The sequence below is a fragment of the Cricetulus griseus genome, chromosome 3, assembly GCF_003668045.3.
Source record: "Cricetulus griseus strain 17A/GY chromosome 3, alternate assembly CriGri-PICRH-1.0, whole genome shotgun sequence".
In the NCBI taxonomy this organism is placed as follows: Eukaryota; Metazoa; Chordata; class Mammalia; order Rodentia; family Cricetidae; genus Cricetulus; species Cricetulus griseus.
In genome coordinates, this window is record NC_048596.1 from 160,951,254 (window position 1) to 160,968,821 (window position 17,568).

At 40.9% G+C, this 17,568-nt stretch overlaps 1 pseudogene; it reads left to right on the forward strand.

Moving 5' to 3' along the window:
- Window positions 1-5,025: 5,025 nt before the first annotated feature.
- LOC100767313 lies at window positions 5,026-14,313 on the forward strand (annotated as a pseudogene).
- The last annotated feature ends 3,255 nt before the right edge of the window (window positions 14,314-17,568 follow it).

The following is a 17,568-nucleotide window of genomic DNA, read 5'->3' on the forward strand; positions in this document are numbered from 1 at the left end:
CAACATAGTCTGGTACAATAGGTTGGGGCAGGGCCTGGCTCCTCTCCCATGCATTAAGACTGAGCATGACATCCCACCATAGGGAATGGGCTCCAACAAGCTAGCTCATGTACCAGGTTTGTATCATGGTCCTACTGCCAGGGGCCCCTTTGATAGTTCAAGCTTCATAACTGTTTCCCACATATGGAGGACCTAGTTCAGTCTCCTGTAGTCTCCACAGTTGTAGGTCTAGAGTCCATGATTTTTCACGAGCTTTGTTCAGCTGTCTCTGTAGATTTCTCCACTATGATCTTGACCTCACTTGCTCATATGTTCCCTCCTCCTTCTCTTCAACTGGATTCCTGGAACTTGGCCTGATTCTACTTATGGATCTCTGCATCTGGTTCCATCAATTATTGGGTGAGGGCTCTATGATGATAGTTGGGGTATTCATCAATCTGATGATAAGGGTAGGCCAGTTCAGGCATTCTCTGTATGTACTATTGCTAGGAATCTTAGTTGGGATCCTCCTTGTGGAATCTTGGGAGTTACCCTAGCACCAGGTTTCTCCCTAAGCCCATAGTGGCTCTCTCTATTAAGATACCTTTTTCATTGTTTTTCCACTGCATCCATCCCCACCTAGGCCATCTCATTCCCCCTTCCCTTCCCCTTATCACCCCCTGCATGCATTTTGCCCTGTAGACATCATCTAATTTGTCTTTCTAGGGTGATCCATGTATCCCCTTAGTTAGCTTATCTGGAGCTGGGAACTTTAGTCTGGTTGTCCTTTGCCTTACATCTAATATCCACTTATGAGTGAATACATACTGTGTTTGTCTTTCTGAGTCTGTGTTACCTCACTCAGGGTGGTCTTTTTCTAGTTCCATCATTTGCCTGAAAAATTTCATGAAGTCATCATTTTTTTTACCCGAGTAGTGCTCCATTGTGTAAGTGTACCACATTTTCCTTATCCAATCTTTGGTTGAGGATCATCTAGGTTGTTTCCAGGTTCTGGCTATTACAAATTATGCTATTATGAACATTGTTGAGCAAATGCCCTTGTGGTATGATTGAGCATCCTTTGGGTAGATTCCAAGAGTGGTACCACTGGGTCTTGAGGTAGATTGATTCCCAATTTTCTTAGAAACAACCATACTGATTTCCAGAATGGCTGTACAAGTTTGCACTTCTACCAGCAGTGGAGGAGTGTTCCCCTGACTGCGCATCCTTCCCAACATTAGCTGTCCTCAGTGTTTTTTATCTTAGCCATTCTAACAGGTATAAGATGGTATCTCAGAGTCGTTTGCATTTCCCTCATATCTCCCAGGCTCTTGGATAGGTAGGATCAATATAAAATGGCAACACTACCAAAAGCAATCTACAGATCGAATGCAATCCCCATCAAAATCCCAACACAATTCTTCACAGACCTTGAAAGAACAATAATCAGGTTCATATGGAAAAACAAAATCACAGAATAACTAAAGCAATCCTGTATAATAAAGGAACTCCCAGAGGTATCACCATTTCAGACTTCAAACTCTACTACAGAGCTATAGTAATAATAAAAAAAATAGCTTGGTGGATAAAAACAGGTGGATAAATGGAATGGAATCAAATACCTTGATATTGATCCACACACCTATGAACACCTGATTTTTGACAAAGAAGCCAAAATGGTGCAATGGAAAAAGGAAAACCTCTTTAACAAATGGTACTAGCATGACTGGATGTTAACAAGCAGAAGATTGCAAATGTATCCATATCTATTACCATGCACAAAATTCAAATCTAAGTGATCAAGGACCCTAACATAAATCCAGCTACACTGACCCTGATAGAAGAGAAAGTGGAAAATAGACTGGAACATATTGGCACAGGAGACCAAATAACACCAGCAGCACAGACACTGAAAGCTACAGTGAATAAATGGGACCTTCTGAAACTGAAAAGCTGCTGTAAGGCAAAGGACACTGTCAGCCCACAGAATGGGAAAACATCTTCACTAACCCCACATCGCACAGAGGGCTGATCTACAAAATTTATAAAGAACTCAAGAAACTAGACATCAAAATACAAAATAACCCAATTGAAAAATGGGGTACAGACATCCTGCCACTGAATCCCCCAGAGAGACCTGGAAGCAAACCAAAACATCCAGCATCTGCCGCCATTAGAGTCATGGACCCAAACCCACCAGAGAGGTGACTGCTAGGTTCTCCTGCCCACCTCCCACCTTTGGAGTCCCCAGACCACAGCCCCCTAGTCCTGTCCTGCCACTAAATCCCCCAGAGAGACGTGGGGGCAGACCAAACGATCCAGAGTCTACCACCATTGGAGTCTTGGGCCAGCATCCACCAGGAGAGGAGAGGAGAGTGCCTTGGACTGGCATCCACCTGCACCCACTGGAAGAAGAAATGGGAAGACAACAGTATAAGAACAAATTCAACAACATAAAGACTAATATGACACCACCAGAGTCTAGGGATCTTACACCAACAAGACCGGAACATCCCAATGCAGATGAAGCATTAGAGAATGACCTTAAAAACAACTTTATGAAGACAATAGAGACCATTAAAGAGGAAATGAGAAAAATCTCTTAAAGAAATAGAAGAAAAACCAAACAAACAATGGAACAAATGGAGGAAAAGACAAACCAAAAAAAAAAAAAAAAACTGAAGAAATAAACAAATCTTTTGAAGACAGCAAGAAAAGCCAAGAAAAAAAAAATCAAACAGGTGAAGGAAAGAATTGAAACAGTTCAAGACTTGGAAACTGAAATAGAGACAATAAAGAAAACACAAACTGAGGGAATGTTGGAAATAGAAAATCTGGGTAAATGATCAGGAACTACAGATGCAAGCTTAACCAACAGAATATAAGAGATGGAGGAGAGAATCTCAAATGTTGAAGATACACTAGAGGAAATAGATTCATCAACCAAAGAAAATCTTAAGTCCAACAAATCCTTAACACAAAATATCCAGGAAATATGGGACACCATGGAAAAAACCAAACCTAAGAATAATAGGTGTTATGTTTTTGAAGAAAAGGAGGAAAGCGGTACAAGATGAGACATGCTTACCAGTTTATTATAGGCCCGTGTGAGTAGGGAGACTAAGAAAGAAGAGAAGCAGGGGTAATGACTGATCGCCATGGCCGGTCGCCATAGAGAGGCAGAGAGAGCACGTAGGTGGTAGAAGAGAGAGAAAAGCAGAAGCGGAGAGAGTAAAGAGAATAGAGAGAGCATCAGGGGAGTTGGAACTTTTAAAGGGAAGACTGCGCATGTGAACTGAGGTTCCACACATGCCCAGAGTCCTCACGGAGGCTGTAATGCATGGCGGGTGATGTGATGACGTAGCACGTTTTCCTGTGCGTGCCCTGACTGTTGTCAGGGGGCAGGGTCTGTCTCTTAAAGAGGTAGAGCTGATCAGCATTAAAGCCTTAACCTTTCAATAGGTATACAAGAAGGAGAAGATGCCCAGCTCAAAGGTGCAGAAAACATTTTCAACAAATGTCAGGAGCCAGGAAAATTCCATTAAAGGATTTCTGGAGGTCCAAACCTCCAGTTCCAGTAACCAGGAGCTCTGGGCTGCACTGAATTGTGGATGCTAGCTGATTTGCTATTGAATGGCATAGCCTCAGTGAAGAATGCCTCCTAGTTTGCATCTCTACAGAACTAAGCATTTGGATAGGCCTGCACCAGGGTGGAGGGTGAGGTGTACAAGTGAGGACAGATAAGAGTTAGGAGCTATGTGGCAGAGGGGTCGACCAGAGAAGAGAGAAATGGCCTTGTGGCCAGGGAAGCATGGTTAGATTACAACCAGGAAAATGCTGAATAAAGAAGAGACTCCAGTTTGGCAGAATGGAACTGAGAGCTCTCTAAAGATGACAAGATGCCTGTGTCTGGTCTTTATCACCATTGGGTTACTAGGAATTCCCAAGTCTATGCTCCCCAACTCCGGCCGGACCTCATGGCTTCTGTGGTTTGGGGCTGAGACATGCCAGGCCACGACAAAAATCATAGAAAAAAACTTTCTGAACCTAAAGAAGGCATACTTATGAAAGTACAAACACCAAATAGACTAGACCAAAAACAAAGAAACAAACAAGTCCCCTTGCCACATAATAATCAAAACACCAAACATACAGAATAAAGAAAGAATATTAAGAACGGCAAAGGAAAAACACCAAGTAAAATATAAAGGCAGACCTATTAGAATTACATGCGACTAATCAATGGAAACTCTGAAAACCAGAATCTCCTGGATAGATGTTCTACAAACAGTAAGAGAGCACGGATGCCAGCCCAGACTACTATACTCAGCAAAGCTTTCAATCAGTAAAGATGGAGAAAACAAGATATTCCATGACAAGCCAGATTTAAACAATACCTATCCACAAATCCAGCCCTACAGAAAGAAAGTACTTGAAGGAAAACTCCAACCAAAGAAAGTTAACTACAAAGTTTGAAACTTTGGGAGTTGTTTCTCTAGCTGGTGGTGTCTGCCCAGAGGTCAAGCTGGGGCCTGAACGGACCAGCTCCCCTTTCGGCAGCCATAACGGCTGAACACGTGCTTGTCTGACCTTGTCCTAGACACTATAAAGTCAGATGCCTGGTGGTGCTATGCTTTATGACCCTGGGTGTACTTTACGGACAAGTGCACAGCAATGACGCACAGAGCATAGCAACCACCCTGGGAGGGCCTATGGGCCATAACAACCAGTTGGCCAATCAATACAGGGCAAGCCCTCCAAGCCTGTGCGTACCCCTAGACACTCCCCTTATGCTGCCCTACAAGATTTCTCTCTGCAGCGGTTAGAGCTGTCTTTGCTAGCCATCCCCCATGGCGGGTGGGTGAAAGACCCGAGCTAACATGGGGTTAGCACGTTAAAAAAAAAAAAAAAAAAACAATAAAGCCTCATGCAGTTTGCAGCAAGCTCTTGAATCCGCCTGGTGATTGGGGTGACCGAGGTCATGGCCTGGGACCCCGGATACCTGAGTTTTCCGGTGGTCTAACAGGGCCCACTGGGCCTGTCCCCACCCCTAGTGGAGATGGGTTCTACTCAGAGCATCTCAGGCACTCCAGCGCGGCCTCTGCCACACAACAAGCATCTGGCCCGAGTGGCAGACCCTGGTTCACCTAGTGCCAGCCTCCAGCGCACTCCTAATTCAGGTGGAGAGCTCTCCACAGCAAAGCCTGTTAACAGAAGAGCTGAGTTGTCTAAACAAGCTCAAGACCCAGATCCTCACTCTCCTACTCTTGACGTTGCTCAGACAGCCATGAAGATGAGTGGTACAGACCCTCCGAGTCCACTGGTGAAAGAGCTGAGTGAAGAATTTGAAACCGAAGCCTCTAAGTCCATTTCCCCCACAGAGCTTACTCTGCCCCAGCAAACACCTTTATCTTCTGAACTGGACCTGCCTTTGGATACTCAGTTATCCCTTGAGGACCAGTTGCTGCCGTGGAGCCAGACTGAACTCCCCTCCAAACAGGTGTTTACCAAGGAAGCTAAACAATCCACACAACCCATAATTGCCAGCCAGAACTCAGACAAGCCCTCAAGAAATCCCGAGACTCCCCAGTCTTCAGGTTCTAAGCACAATAGACGGAAAGCAAACAGCAAGGTGCTAGGAAGATCTCCTCTCACCATCCTGCAGGATGACAACTCCCCTGGGGCCTTGGCATTGTGACATTGTGATAAGCCTTCTCTGCTTAGTGAAAATGTTAAGGACCTAAAGGAAGGAGTCATTCTTGGAACTGGAAGACTTCTGAAAACTGGAGGAGGAGGAGGAGGAGGAGGAGGAGGAGGAGGAGGAAGAGGAGGATGGGAGCAAAGCCAGGACCATGACAAAAAAAAATCAGCATTTGGCTTTGATGGAGAGCTGGGTCCATTCTGGATTCTCCCAGAGCCTGGAGATAGTCTGTTTTCTTCACCTCTTCCCAAAGGGCACTGAGGAAAGTCTTGCTTTCTAGTTCCTTCCAGGCTGCCAACTCTGGGGTTTGGACATTGTTTTGTTTTGTGTGTTTCTTGTAAATATACAAGAAAGGAGATGGTTTTAAGTGAAAAAAAAAGTTAACTACACTCACAAAACATAGACAATAGACAATCCCACATTACCAACCCACTCAAAGGGAAACCCACACACAATAACACCACCAAAAACAAAACAAACAAGAATCAACAATCAATGATCATTATCAATATCCCTCAATATCAATGGTCTTAACTCGACTATAAAAAGACACAGGCCAACAGAATGGATACAAAAACAGAATCCATCCTTCTACCTCAACCTCCAAGACAGATGTTACCTCAGAGTAAAGAGTTGGGAAAAGATTTTCAAATCACATGTATCTAAGAAACAAGCTGATGCAGCTATCCTAATATCTAACAAATTAGACTTCAAACTAAAATTAATTAAAAGAGATGAAGAATGTCATTTCATTTTCATCACAGGAAAAATCCCTCAAGATGAAGTCTCAATTATGAAAATCTATGCCCCAAATACAAAGACACTCACATTCGCAAAAGAAACATTACTAAAACTCAAATCACACATAAAAACCCACACATTTATAATAGGAGACTTCAACACCCCACTTTCACCTCTGGACAGGACTACCAAATAGAAACTTAACAAAGAAATAAAGGAACTAACAGAAGTTATGACCCAAATGGGTTTAACAGGCATCTATAGAACATTCCATCCAAACCCAAAAGAATATACCTTCTTCTTAACACCACATGGAACCTAAATCGACCACATACTGGGCAGAAAAGCAAATCTCAACATATACAAAACAATTGGCAAAAAACAATTGGAATAACCCCCTGTATCTTATCAGATCACCATGGTTTAAGTTAGAATTCAACAACACAAATTGCAGAAAGCCTGCAAACTCATGGAAATTAAACAATTCTCAATTGCCTCACTCCTGCGACAAGGAAGAAATAAAGAAAGAAATTAAAGACTTCCTAGAATTCAACGAAAATGAAGGCACAACATACCAAACTTATGAGACACTTTGAAAGCAGTGCCTACATGAAGAAACTGGAGCATAGTCACATTAGAGAATTAACAGCACAACTGAAAGCTCTAGAACTAAAAGAAGCAAACTCACAAAGGAAGAGTAGAGGCCAAGAAATAACAAATTGAGAGCTGAAATCAATAAAGTAGAAACCAAGAAAACAATACAAAGAATCAATGAAACAAATAGTTGGTTCTTTGAGAAAAATGAACAAGATAGACAAACCTTTATCCAAACTAACCAAAAGGCAGAGAGAGAATACGCAAATTAACAAAATCAGAAATGAAAAGGGAGACATAACAAGACCCTGAGGAAATCCAGAAAATTATTTGGAAATCCAAAGAATTATTTGAAAACCTGTACTCCACAAAGCTGGAAAATTTAAAGGAAATGGACAATTTTCTGGACAGATATCACTTACCAAAATTCAATCAAGAACAGATAAACAATTTAAATAAGACCATTAACCCCAAATGAAATAGAAGCAGTCATCAAAAGTCTCCCAACCAAAAAAAGACCAGGGCCAGATGACTTCAGTGTAGAATTCTACCAGAAATTCAAACAAGAGTTAATAACAATACTCCACACACAAGAAGCAGAAGCATCATTGTCAAACTCCTTTTAAGAGGCTACAATTACCTTGGTACCCAAAACACACAAAGACACAACTAAGAAAGAGAACTACAGACCAATCTCCATCATGGACATTAATGCAAAAAATACTCAATACTAGCAAATCAAATCCAAGAACACATTAGGAAAAATCATCCACCATGATCAAGTAGGCTTCATCCCAGAGATGCAAGGATGGTTCGACATATGAAAATCTGTCAATGTAATCCACCATATAAACAAACTGGAAAAGAAAAACCACCTGATCATCTCACTAGATGCTGAAAAGTCCTTCAACAAAATTCAACATCCCTTTATGATAAAGGTCTTGGAGAGATTAGGGATAACATGAACATACTTAAACATAATAAAAGCAATATACAGCAAATCAACAGCCAACATCAAACTAAATGGAGAAAAACTCAACATGATTCATCTAAAATCCGGAACAAGACAAGGCTGTCCACTCTCTCCATACTTCTTCAATATTGTACTTGAAGTTCTAGCTAGAGCAATAAGACAAGAAAAGGAGATCAAGGGATACAAATTGGAAAGGAAGAAGTCAAACTTTCACTATTTGCAGATGATATGATAGTCTACATAAGTGACCCAAAAAGTCTATCAGGGAACTCCTAGAGCTTATAAACACCTTCAGCAAAGTGGCAGGATACAAGATTAACTAAAAAAAAAAATCAGTAGCCCTACTATATACAGATGATAAATGGGCTGAGAAAGGAATCAGGAAACATCACCCTTTACAATAGCCACAAACAACAAAAAATATCTTGGGGGTAACACTAACCAAAAAAGTGAAAGAACTGTATGACAAGGACTTTAAGTCTTTAAAGAAAGAAAGAAGATACCAGAAAATGGAAAGATCTCCCATGCTCTTGCATAGGTAGGCTCAACATAATAAAAATGGCAATCTTGCCAAAAGGAATCTACAGATTCAATGCAATCCCCATCAAAATCCCAACACAATTCTTCACAGACCTTGAAAGAACAATAATCAACTTTATATGGAAAAACAACAAACCTAGGATAGCCAAAATAACCCTGTACAATTGAAAACAGCTTGGTATTGGCACAAAAACAGACAGATCAATGGAATCCAATTGAAGACCCTAATATTAGTCCACATACCTATGAACACCTGATTTTTGACAAAGAAGCTAAAATTATACAATGGAATAAAGAAAGCATCTTAAACAAATGGTGCTGGCATAACTGGATGCTGACATGTTGAAGATTGCAGATAGATCTATATCTATCCCCATGCACAACACTTGAGTCCAAATGGATCAAAGACCTCAACATAAATCCAGCCATACTTACCTCTTAGAAGAGAAAGTGGGAGGTACCCTTGAAGAATTGGTACAGGAGACCACTTACTGAACATATCACCAGTAGCACAGACACTGAAATCGACAATTAATAAATGGGACCTCCTTAAACTGAGAACATTCTGTAAGGCAAAGGACACAGTCAACAAGATAAAATGGCAGCCCACAGAGTGGGAAAAGATCTTCACCAACCCCACATCTGACAGAGGGCTTATCTCCAAAAATACACAAATTACTCTAGAAGCTAGTCACCAAAACACCAAATAATCCAATTAAAAATTGGTATACACAACTAGAGAATTCTCAATAGAGGAATCTAAAATTGCTGAAAGTCACTTAAGAAATTGCTCAACATCTTTAGCCATCAGGGAAATGCAAATCAAAACAACTCTGAGATATTATCTTACACCTGTCAGAATGGCTAAAATCAAAAACACCAATGACAGTTTATGCTGGAGAGGATGTGTAGAAAGGGGAACACTCCTCCATTGCTAGTGGGAGTGCCAACTTGTACAGCCACTTTGGAAATCAGTATGAAGATTCCTCAGGAAAATGGGAATCAGTCTACCACAAGATCCAGCAATTCCACTCCTAGACATATACCCAAAAGAAGCACATTTATACAACAAGGACATCTGTTCAACGATGTTCATAGCAGCACTATCTGTAATAGCCAGAACCTGGAAGCAACCTAGATGCCCCTCAACTGAAGAATGAATAAAGAAAATGTGGTACATTTACACAATGGAGTACTACTCAGCAGAAAAAAACAATGAAATCTTGAAATTCGCAGGCAAATGGATGGAACTAGAAGAAACCATCTGATGTACTCACTCATATATGGATATTAGACATAGGGCAAAGGATTACCAGCCTACAATCCACATTGCCAGAGAAACTAGGAAACAAGGAGGACCCTAAGAGAAGGGGAAAGGGACAAGATCTCCTGAGTAAACTGGGAGCACGGGAGTGGGGGAGTGGGGAGGGAAGTAGGAGAAAGGGGGGGGGAGAAGGGGGAAGGAGAACATGAGGGATCAAGTACAGTAAAGGATAGAAGAGAGCAAGAAAAGAGATACCTTAATAGAGGGAGCCATTATAGGTTTAAAGAGAAATTTGGCACTAGGGAAATGTCCAGAGATCCACAAGGATGAGCCCAACTAAGAATCTAAGCAATAGTAGAGAGGCTACCTTAAATGCCCTTCCCCTGTAATGAGATTGATGAATACCTTAAATGCCACCATAGAGTCTTCATCCAGTAGCTGATGGAAGCAGAAGCAGAGATGCACAGCTAAGCAGTGAGCCGAACTCCTGGAATCCAGTTGTAGAGAGGAAGGAGTGATAAGCAAAGGGGTCAAGATCATGCTGGGGAAACCCACAGATACAGTGGACCTGAGAAAGTGAGAGTCCACAGTCCATACTGACAGCTGGGGAGCCAGCATAGGACTGAACCAGGTCCCCTCCACATGGGTGTCAGCTGGGAGGCCTGGGCAGGCTATGGGGCCTCTGGCAGTGGAACCAGTATTTTTTTTTCAAACTGCATGAGGCTTTATTGTTGTTTAATGAGCTAACCCCATGTTAGCTTGGGTCTTTCACCCATCTACGATGGTGGATGGCTACAAAAGACAGTTTGAAGTGGCTGCATAGAGATCTTATAGGGGAGTGTCCAGGGGTACAAACAGGTTCAGGATTGGTGTGCCTCCAGGCTTGGAGGGCTTGCCCTGTGTTGATTGGCCAACTGGTTGTTATGGCCCATAGGCCCTCCCAGGGTGGTTGCTATGCTCTGCGCATCATTGCTGTGCGCTTGTCCGTAAAGCACACCCAGAGCTGTAAAGCATACCACCACCAGCTAACTTCTGATTGGTTCCTTGCCACGAGGCAGGCACCTAACCTCTAGTGACCAAGGCAAGGTCAGAAAAGCACGTGTCCGGCTGTTATGGCTGCTGAAATGGGGAGCTGGTCCCTTCATTCCCCCATTTTTTTTTTTTTTTGGAAATTCCAATCATGGAATTGCTGTCTATTCCCCAGTATTTATCCCTAGTGAATGAATGGGTTTTGGGAGCCCATTCCCTATGGAGGATTCCCTATCTCAGCCTAGATACACAGGGGAGGGTCTAGGTCCTGCCCCAAATGATGTGTCAGACTTTGATGATCCCTCATGGGAGGCCTCCCACTCTGGGAGTGAATGGGAAGTGGGATGGGGGTTTGGGGGGCATGGGGGATGGGAGGGAGAGGGAACTGGGATTGGTATGTAAAATAAGAATTTTGTGGCTTGCCAGTTGTTTTTAATTTAAATAAAAATTTATTTTAAAAAAAGAAACGAAAAATGGGATACAGAGCTAAACAGAGAATTCTCACCAGAAGAATCTCAAATGGCCAAAAGACATTTGAGTAAGTACTCCCTCTAGAATTTTGCAGTAAGATTCCATTTCTGAAGACACTAAATACTTTAGGTCACAGAAGATGGGGAGAAAAAAATCAAGCTTCATCTGTGTTGGTTGGCTTACATTGTGCTGGAATGTGTTAGGCATGCTACCAAAGAAGGAAATAATTATCAATCTTATACAGCTATTAATTCTTCTGGTACAACAATGACTGGTCTGACAAGACATGCACACTAGTGCAATAGTGGTACGAATGTTATGGGAGTAAACAACCAATCTCTGCTTGGATTTAAGGCTTGCTCCATGAGATGGAGCCCGTATCTTGCACTAGTATAGGGAACAAGAACCTGTGGCTAGATAAGCAATAGTCCCTAGCAGAGAAAACAATACTATTAATCTAACAAATGGATATAGTATCCATTAAAATGACTTCTAGTGACATATGGCTATACTCTCAGAGAATCTCTCAGCCCTCATCACAGAAGCTGCTCCTTGTAGTATATGACACTAGCCAATGTGCAGAGAATGAAGAATGCTCAGTCTCAAATGGTACATGTATACCACATTCCTCCCTCAAAGGCCCAGGGATCTTCACAGAAGAGGGTGAAGGTGGAGTGGCCCAATGGGGGAATGTTCTTCTGTGTATATGTTTATCTTATTGGTTGTTGAATAAAACACTGTACAGATAGGCAGGAAGTGACATAGTTGGGCAAAATCAGAATATAAGCAGAGACAAACAAGAAATCGCTCTCTTCTCTTCTCTTCTCTTCTCTGCTGAGATGCTGAACAGTCACGATGTAGCAAGCAAAGGAGTTGCAGGTCCGGCTGGCATTCCCCGGTAAGATAAGACCATGTGGAAATATTTAAGTAGTTATGGGTTAAGAATAGAAGCCTAAGTCACTGGCCGACAGCTTTATACTAATATAGCGTCCGTGTATTCATTTGGGACTGACACGGCTCTGGGACCAGGCTGGCGGGAAAGAATGCCCGTTACAGTAGTTACCACCACAAGTTCACTGGCAAAGCAAAATGCCACTACAAGAGGGTTTAGAAAGACTGTAAGATCCAGAGTTGGAACCTAAATGCCCTTCCCCTATAATGAGACTGATGATTACTTTTTATGCCATCCTAGAGCCTTCATCCAGTGGCCGATGGAAGCAGAGGCAGACACCCACAGATATACACTGAACTGAATTCTGGAACTTATTTTCAGAGATGGAGGAATGAAGAACAAAGGGGTGGGTACCAGGCTGGTGAAACCCACAGAAACAGCTGGCCTGAACAAAGGGGAGCACATGGATCCCAGACTGCTGTCTGGGAGGCCAGTACAGGACTGATCCAGTCCCCTGAACATGGATGTCAATTAGGAGGCCTCCACACTCTAGGGGGCCCTGGTACTGGATTATTATTTTTCCCTGGTGTAAGAAGGGACTTTGACAGCCCATCCCACGTGAAGGGATGTGCCACTTCAAGCCAAAGAAACAGTCTGCCATGGCTAGGAAGGCTCAGATCATCTTTTATTAAACCTTTGCACTAGGGTGTAACTCCTTCATCCTGTATCAACTCTGTCAGCACATCCCTGAAACCATTCACATATTTTCCAGGAAATGAAGTCTGGAAAAGGGACTTGAGCACATCTTGCCACAGTACAGTTGAAGACCCTGTATAGCCTTCAGCAACTAGGATTGGAGGTATAACTGAACTCACTGTCGATGTTTGCTTCTGGAGTATAGATAGGTTTTAGTCATCCTGCTAGTTGGAAAATCTCACATGAGAATGAACACAATTCTTTTGCAAGAGCCTCGGGAAGGTCTGGAATTTGAATCTAGCTTGGGCCACATAATGAGATCCTATCTCTGCTGGGCATGGTAGCACATGCCTTTAGTCCCAGGAGGCAGAGGCAGGGGGATCTCTGTGAGTTCAAGGACAGCCTGTTCTATACAGTGAGACCCAGGGAGCCAGGATTACATAATTAGATTCTGTAAAAGGGACTATATTCCATTGCCACTAATTTCATAATCCTTTGGTTTTGACTCTTTAAAGCTTTTCTTAAGATAAATATAAGACGTATATATACGTATTATGTGGTGATATATTATTTATGATTTAATAAGGCCACTGGAGATCAAAATGTAAAGCTAGCCACAGCCATAGAGTCAGGCAGTGGTGATATACACCTTTAATCCCAGCAGCCATACTAACTAGCCATAGAGGCCAGGCAGTGGTGGTACACACCTTTAATCTCAGGATTCAGGAGACAGAGCCAGATGGATCTCTGTTGGTTCAAGGCTACACCAAGCTACACAAAATTGATCCAGTCTAAAAGAGAAACAGCTCACACAAAAGTGATCCTAGCACTTAGGATCACACACCTTTAATCCCAGCACCAGGGAGGTGGAGAAAAGAGTGATATGGTTGGGTGGGTAGAGGAATATAAGGCAGGAGGAGACAGGAACTTGGGGGATTACAGTCTGAGGCTTGGTGGATAGCAGTACACTCAGGATTCTACTCTGAGGATTCGTGGAGACAAGTTCACTCATTTCGGTCTGAAGTAGAAGTAAGAGGTAAGGGCTGGCTGCTTTGCTTTTCTGATCATCAGCTTGAACCCCAATATTAGTCTCTGGGATTTTATCATTCAGATATAATATATAAATATCATGATGTTAGAGGTCATATAAAGTACTAAAAAATTCTAGAAATAAGCTTCATCTAGCTTCCTGTACATGTTTTTGGGTTTGAGTCTGAAGCAGGTAACTAGGAACTAAATTTATGTGCCCTGAATGTATTTAGCAGATTGTGGTTCTTTAAACTCTTGGAGAGCTGCTGCATATGACATTTAAAATGTTTGTTTTCTGCAGTGAACCATGGCTACTCCTGGCAGTGATGTTTGAGGTCTCCAAGAAGATGATGGAACCCTGCAATGATGAATCCACCTGGATAGTGGTAATGCCACTAAGCTGACAAACATCACCCAAATATCAGCTTTGAACTACAAACTACTCAAGACAACTTCAAAGCAGTTACCTAAAATGGTCCAGCCTCATAGGCTACTCTATCTAGGACTTCAGATAAGCCCTGCACTTTACCATCACATGGGCTGGGTAACAAATAATATAGTTAGCTCTTCCAAGACTTGACCATTATACCAATTTTCCCGGGGCACCCTAAAGATGCCATTGCCCCCAAACAACAGGTAGTAATTTTAAGAACACATGGGTTCTTGGGTTGTTCAGTGGGTTATGGATGCTTGTAATCATTTAGGGGGGTTATTGGTCATGGTCAAGGAGGAAAATAAGCTAAGGAAGTTAGATTCAGGAATCTCTTTCTGAAAAGAAAAAAGGGGCAATATAGGAATGATTTTATAAAAGGGTAGATTATTAAATATACTTTTAGACTAAAAGACAACTATAAGTCTTAAATATTTTATACTGGTATGCATTTTTGTATATTGATACAAATTTAAGGTTATTTTTGTTACAACATACTGTAAGGTAGAGTTAAAACATTTCCTTTTTATTTATCCAATACCTGATAATTGTTCTTATTGTATATAGTTTCACTGTATTTGAGTTAAAACCTTTCCGTTTTATTTAGACAAAAAAGGGAAAATGTTGTGGGATATTTGATCACACTGTAACACTCTGAGACTGTGTTAATAAAATTAACCCTGGTTCAGTAGATAAACAAAATGACACACACAAAAAGGACATGCATGACACAAATTAATAGACTCAGAAATGAACAAGGAAACATTACAACAGACACTGAAAATACTCAAAATATTATAAAATAAAACTATATATTCCTATATTTTAAAAACATGTACTCCATTAAATGGAAAATCTAAAAGAAATGGATGAATTTCTTGATTTATCCAAAACTACTAAAGTTAATCCAAAAAAAGATCAACAACCTAAATGGACCATACCAAAGGAGGAGATTGAAACAACAATAAAAAGTCTCCCAACTAAAAATCCATCCAGGCCCAGATGGATTCACTCAAGAATTCTATCATAATTTCAAAGAAGATGTAAAACCAACACTCTTAAATTATTCAAAAAAAGAAAAAAGAAAAAGAGAGAAATCAATAAAGCACTTCCAAACTCTTTCTATGAAGCCACTATTATTTTAACACCAAAACCAGGTAAAGATACAACAAAAAAATGAAAACTATCAACCAATATCCCTGATGAATATAAATGGAAAATACCCAATAAAATACTAGCAAACCAAATATAGGCACACATCACAAAGATCATCACAATCAAATTGGCTTTATCCTGGACATGCAGAGTTGGTTCAACATACATAAGTCAATAAATATAATATATAATATAAATGGATTTAAGACAAAATCACATGATCATCCCAATAGATGCAGAAAAAAGCCTTTGACAAATCCAACATATTTCATGATAAAAGTCATAGGGAGAAAAAGATGGGGAGGTGGGAACATATGTCAGCATGATCAAGGCTATACATGATAAACATCATTCTAAATCATTCTAAATGGAGAAAACTTGGAGCAATCTTATTACAATTAAAAATGAGAGGGCTGTCCACTATTCCCACTCCTTTTAAATATAGTTTTCAAAGCACTAGCTGGAGCAATAAGGCAAGAGAAAGAAGTTAAAGGGATATAAATAGTAAAAATAAGTCAGGTTATTCCTGTTTGCAGATGATTTAATAATATTCATAGGAGATCCTGAAAATTTCATCAGAAAACTTCTAGAAAACAACAATTTCAGCAAAGTGGCAGGATACACAATCAACTTACAAAAAAAATCAGTATCTTTTCTATACATAAATACACGGAGAAAGAGATAATGGACATACTCCCATTGTCAATATCCTCAAGGAAAATAAATTATCTGGGAATAAACCTAAGGAGGTAAAAAACATCCAAAATGAAAATGTTAAGTCTCTGAAGAGATTGAAGACACTAGAAATTGGAAAGGCATCCTATGTTCATGGATTGGTGGAATTAATATTGTGAAAATTATCAGCCTACCAAAACAATTATATATTCAATATAATCCTAATTCAATATAATCAAAATACCTATAATATTTTTCACTAAAATAGAAAAAAAATCCTAAAACTCAGATGAAACCATCAAAGATCTCAGATAGCAAAAAAAAAACTTCCATAGCAAAAAAGAACAAAACTTGAGGGATTGCCAGTCCAGACTTCAGGATACATATTAATAGAGCTATAGCTGTAAGGCTCTCAGGGTGAGAGTGGCTAGGTCCTGCCCCCCACCCCCCACTTCAACTCCCTAACTTCTCTCCTGGCCATATCAGCTATTCCCAGATCTCTGAGGCCAATGAGTGGCTAGGCCCTGCCCCCAGACTATTCTAACAGCCTTTTGAGGTAGAAGAATTGCCAGGCCTGACCCTAAGGGGAAAAAAAAAAAAAAAAGCCCAAGATCAGGCCACAAATTCCTTCAATAGCAGGCCACCTTGGACAGCTCCACTTCCCAATAAACCTATATAAAGCCTGACTCCTGCTCAATTCTTTGTTGCTTCTCTTTCAAGCATAGGCAGCTAGCTACCCTCTTGTGTCTTGTATTCCTTGGTTCCTGACTGCCAGGATATCTTTCCCTGCAGAGCTGTAACACTACAATAATAATAAGAAAACAATATGGTACTACATAAAAACAGACATGGAGACCAATGGAATAAAACAGAAGACCCAAATATGAATATTCATAACTTCAGTCATCTGATATTTGACAAGAAAGCTAAAAACACACACTGGAGAAAAGACAGCATCTTCAGAAATAGTGCTGGGAAAATTGGGTGTCCATATGTACAAGAATGAAATTAGACCCGTATGTATCAGCTTGCACAAAGATTAGATCCAAGTGGATCAAAGACCTCATTCTGAAACCTGAAATGCAGCTAGAAGAAAACATAGGCAGTACCCTATAGAATATAGGCTTAGGAAAGGAGTTTCTGAATAAGACTCTATTTGCCCAATAATTGAGGCCAACAACTGACCAGTGGAACCTCATAAAACTAAAAAGCTCTTGCTGAAGAAGAAACCAAAGCATGGAAGAGAATCTGCCAGCTATACATTTGACAGAGGATTAATATCCAGAATATACAAAGAACTCAAAAAATAAGACTCAAGAAATGAACCATTTTTTAATGGGCTAGGGAATCTGAACAGAGTTCTCAAAAGAAATAAAAATGGCTAAGAAATACATCAAAA